This window comes from Tachypleus tridentatus, unplaced genomic scaffold (genome assembly GCF_004210375.1).
Source record: "Tachypleus tridentatus isolate NWPU-2018 unplaced genomic scaffold, ASM421037v1 Hic_cluster_2, whole genome shotgun sequence".
Taxonomy (NCBI): domain Eukaryota; kingdom Metazoa; phylum Arthropoda; class Merostomata; order Xiphosura; family Limulidae; genus Tachypleus; species Tachypleus tridentatus.
In genome coordinates this window covers 34,500,837-34,505,973 of record NW_027467782.1, presented here as the reverse complement: position 1 = coordinate 34,505,973, position 5,137 = coordinate 34,500,837, and the positions used below count along the sequence as shown (strand labels likewise).

At 31.8% G+C, this 5,137-nt stretch overlaps 1 long non-coding RNA gene across 1 annotated transcript; it reads right to left on the bottom strand.

The window, feature by feature from the left end:
* Nucleotides 1-386: 386 nt before the first annotated feature.
* Nucleotides 387-2,913, bottom strand: LOC143242854 (uncharacterized). Its single transcript, XR_013023337.1, has 3 exons — nucleotides 2,855-2,913; nucleotides 2,332-2,490; nucleotides 387-1,591 (listed from the first exon to the last, which is right to left on the bottom strand). It is a non-coding gene; the product is annotated as an uncharacterized LOC143242854 (long non-coding RNA).
* Nucleotides 2,914-5,137: the final 2,224 nt, after the last annotated feature.

Below are 5,137 nucleotides of genomic sequence, written 5' to 3'. Positions count from 1 at the left end.
GTGTAATATTACTACAGACATATTTGTTTTGTTTATGTAACAAACAAACTGAATTATTCTATAGTAGTAACATCATATGCTCTTCTCCATTAGTTTGGTAAACAAATTAGTCAAATTATTTAGCACCACAAAACAGTCACCTTATAGCAACATCAAGGTACAGCACAGTGACAATCATTTAGCCACTTTTTCATGGTTGTAGTACTGTTTGTTTGTTTTTAGCATCTCCCACTATATTAGAGTATACCATATTAGCACATAACCATTTTTTTTTTCCATTGTCATAATACTGTGATTTTCTAGTGTCTGCCATTAGGTTGCAGCAGTTGTGGTATAATAACAATCATTTTACCATTTTGGATTATTATAACACAATGTATTATTATTATGTTACAGCATACCAGTCAACTATACCTAAATTATTGTACATAATACTAACTGTTCTCTCCTGTATTGTCTGCTTACCATTTTACTTCACCACATACCAGGTTGGCAATTTTACTTTGCATCCACATGATGATGTTTCTTCCAGTAATAACTGGGACCACACTTGAAAAACTGTATTAAGTACCATTCTAAAAATCTCATAAAGGCCCTTGGTGTTTGTTTTGAAAACATATCTTTACAGATATTGTTTATACAGATGACTCTCTTAACACAACTATATCAGTGTGTTGAATCATAAAGAAGACAGTTTAGATCTATCATAGCTGCTATTTATTAGACTACAAGGTTTGTTTATATTCTAATGTCTGTATGTAATTTTACAATTACTTGTTAAGCTATATTCGGAAAACATAAGGAATTCAGTTGTATCACAACAACAGTTTATTAGATGATTCAAGTTCATTATCTACTATCTATATATTACATTGAGACCAAACAGTTATGAGCTAGCTATTAAATATGGAAAATTAGAAGAGAACTAAAACACTGACCCGTGTTTAATGTCTTTTTTTTTATTATTTGTGTTACGATCACAATTTAATTTTATATCAAACTTCCCTCAGAATCACACTCTTTCCCTATTCTATAACACAATAAATGGGCTAAACAAAAAGTGATTTAAAACTGAGAAATAAAGCAATACATGGGTCAAATAATTTTAATAATTTAGTGTCATAAACGTTTTTGTCTCTCACAAAATTTTAAAACTATACAGCCAAATAATAAAAATCTGGTCAATATATTTTGTTAGAAATAAGTAGAAAGTGCACTTCTTGGCCTAATTTCCCTTTATGGCAGACATTAATATGGTAAGCTCTGCTGCTAGAACTATCCATTTTTAACAAAACTGTGGTCATGATAAGAATCTTTATATTTTATTAATGTTAACTGAAAGCCTGGTACAGTCACTTCTCAGAATAATTGATATCAATGTTCTTGACATTGAACAGTCACATTTTACTAATTCATTAAACACACAAAAAACTGAATGGATACTTTCCATCAAGCCAGTAATTATAGGAAACCAAAATATGTAACAAAGGAAAGAATTAAGTACAATTATACTAATCACTGTTTGATGTTAACTGTCTGAGCTGTTTTAGGGCAGTTTCTACCAACTTCTTCTTGTCCTGCTTCTCTCACCCTTAAGGGAGTAAAGAACATTAATTCACACTAAAAGTATGGATAGGTCAAATTAATATTTTAAAAAATTAGTAAATTATATTATTAAAATTGTACAAATCCTTTTCATTCACAAGCCTGAACAAGACCTACCTGAAAAAAATAAGACCCTTTAAAAAAATGTTGCATTATTTGAAACTTGTATTTTTAGCAATAATTTTATTTCTAAAACAACTTGAAAGGTAGTTACACACTTTTCATAAATAAATAAACATTGCAATTGGTTCAAAAGCATGATTTGTAAAATATAAAGTGTAAACACACCATTGTAAAGTAAAAAACAAAAAAACCTTTTTGTCTTTATAACACAAATTTGCCCTAAACAATGTTTTAGGTAACACTGCATGACAAATCATTTTCTACTAGAAAAAACTCAAGTGATTCTTGGTAATTAAATAGTTTTGGTTTCAGACACGTAATCAGAATTTGTCCATCACCTCCAGATTTTAAGATACTGTAGTATCTCACTACTTTATCAACAATAAGTGTAATACCATACAATCAGCTCAGTTCAATAGGTTTATACTGTGAAATTAAGTTTACATAGAAAGTTTAATGAACAAAAGGAATAAATTTTTGATAACTTCAAACAGTAACTGTATTGTATTGGTGTAAAACTCCATATATATTGTTTATATGTGCTACTTGTTCTTGATAAAATTATAATGACTTGCACCAATTTTGCTTCATTCCCATGTTTACCTTTTCTGCCCAGGAACATTTGAGGAGTCCCTCAACTGAGCTTAAAATGGGCAGAGTGTTACACCTCTCTCTCAACTGCTTTTCACTCACTCACTCAGTTGGTTACTTTGTCTGGCTCTGTGCACACTCAAAACAAAGTCCATCTTCCTCACATCATACCTGTGATATAATCAAATAAAATCAAAATTTTGTTTTTAAAATATTTTAAACTAGTTCTCTAAACATAATTATTTTATACTTTTTAGAAAATTATTTGATGTACTGGCTGCTTTCACTTCAAGTAAAGTCCAAAAACCACCTAAACAGTTTATGCTACATTTGTGTTGTTCAGTTTCCAAATCTGGCTTCACACAGTGGCTAAATCAAAGAAGAGCAATTGTGTCATTTACAATTTCAATGATACAGTGTGAGCCCAAAGATCATCTAACTTACTGTTATTTTTGCATTAATATTTCTGGATATTCAGATAAAACTAAACAATACACTAAATATCCAGAGATTGCACCTATGATGAAACCAGTACCTCATGGGGATGATTTTCTTGTGTCACATCCAGCAGCAAAGTGGGAAACAGAAGTTATACTGCAAAAAGACAATGAATCATCTTTACTTCCTTCATTTAGTAATTTTACCCTGTGGCATCTCAACATAAACTGCCTCATCTGATCACACAAGATGAGCTAAATGATCAGATTTGTGACTTGTTTTATACTGAAACAGCATGGGGAAATTTCATTTACGGCAATGGAATTTATCATACAAGTCTTGCTTCTCACTACAGCAAGCAAGATATTTTGTGTTTCTCTACAAATGTTGATGCACTAATTGAAGAATCAAGTACTGAATATACTCTCAAGAAAGAAAATATTTTTCCAATTCATCTAAAGTTAGTGTGAAAACTGTGCTTTTACATAATGTGAATACTAAGCCATTGGTTCCTGTTATTAATGCTGTGAACATAGTAGAACATGCAGCTTATTCCTGAAGCAATCAAATATCCACTACTGCTAAGTCTATAAAGTGAGTACACCAAACACTGTAGCTTTTTGTCTGTCTGGGATAGCCGATATCATAAAATTCATTTAAAAAAAACGGAATGGCCAGTGAGAGAATTATGTTCCAGGAAAACAGAAAGTTGAGTTCCAAATTTCAGTGAATCATCAAGATATGTTTCTTCCATCACTCCATCTGTCTTATAAGTTTCAAAAAGTTAGTGAAGTAAAAACTAAAAGGTCGTATTTTTGTTGGGCCACAGATTTGGGAAGTGCTGATGAATGGTGATTTTGAAACATCACTCAGTCAGAAAGAACTTACTGCGAGGAAATCACTCAAACTGGTTGTTAAAATTTTCTTTGGAATTTACAGAGAGGAAAACTATGTTGTGACGATTAATGATATCCCTGAGAACAAGAGGAAAACTGTGTCCAAGATGTCACTAAAGTTACACTTCTCACTCTTTTAATTAAGTTTCTTATGAAATGATCTTGGTGCAGTGAGCAATAATCTTGGTGAGCACTTCTCTTAAGTTATGTCTATAATAGGCCAGCAACATCAAGAAAGACAGTGGAATCCTGTGATAACGGAAGATTACTGTTGATTCTTGTAGCATGAAACTAACAACATACATTTATATGCAAAAACGGCTCGTTTGGGTTGAGAAAATATTTTACATAGAAGAGCGAACAACGTTTCGACCTTCTTCGGTCATCGTCAGGTTCACAAAGAAAGAGGTAACTGACCGGAAGCTGACCACATGTTTGAAAGGGGTTGTGTAACTGTGTGTCGAAATGTAGAGGGCGGCATTAGATGTTTGAATATATAATTTTATTTATTTTATTATATTAATATAGGTATAAAGGTGTTCCTTTATATTGGTTTATTTTGGGTTTAAGTTGCTGTATAAGTAAGGCTTCTTTGATTTTGCGTTTGTTTATGTTTGTTTCTTTATTTAGTATTTGAGTGTTTTCTATGGTTATGTTGTGTTTATTTGACTTGCAGTGTTCGAAAACGTGTGAAGGTGACTTTTTATGTTCTTTGAATCTGGTTTCCATTTTCCTACTTGTTTCTCCAATATAGAAGTCGTGGCAGTTATCACATTGTATTTTATAAATAATGTTGGTGTTGTGTTTGTCAGTGTAGTTTTACATAGTATAGACCTCAGTTTGTGCCTGGTTTTGAATAAATTTGGTATTACTGGAATGTCATATTTTGTTACTAATTTTGCCAAATGTTGGTTATTTGTTTGCTGATGTCAGGAATATATGGTATACAGCAGTATATGGTTTCGTGGTTTTTTTTTATTCGTGAGCTGTATTTACTTTAGTTGGTGGTTGATTTTGCTTTTTGTCTAGGTGTGTGCGTATAATGTTTTCTACGGTTTGTGGAGGAAACTTATTGATGTTGATGAAGTATTGTTTTTTTATTTTGTCTAATTCATCGTTAATTTTATCTGGTGAGCATAGTTTTATGGCTGTGTTTATTTGGTTTCTTAGTATGTTGAGTTTTTGTTTGTTTCATGTGCTGAGTCCCAAGGAATGTATAGTCCAGTATGGGTGATTTTTCGGTGGATTTCTGTTTTGAATTGTGTGTCAGTTCTTGTAATTTTGAGGTTAAGAAATGATATTTGATTGCTTTCTTCCTGTTCACATGTGAAGTTAATGTTGGGATGTATAGAGTTAATGTGATTGAAAAAATTAAGTATGTGTTCTGTAGATTTGAATCCCAAGAACCGTGTCATCTACATATCTGTACCAGTATAGTGGTGGATGTAATGCTGTGTTAATTGCTTGTGTTTCAACTTGTGTCA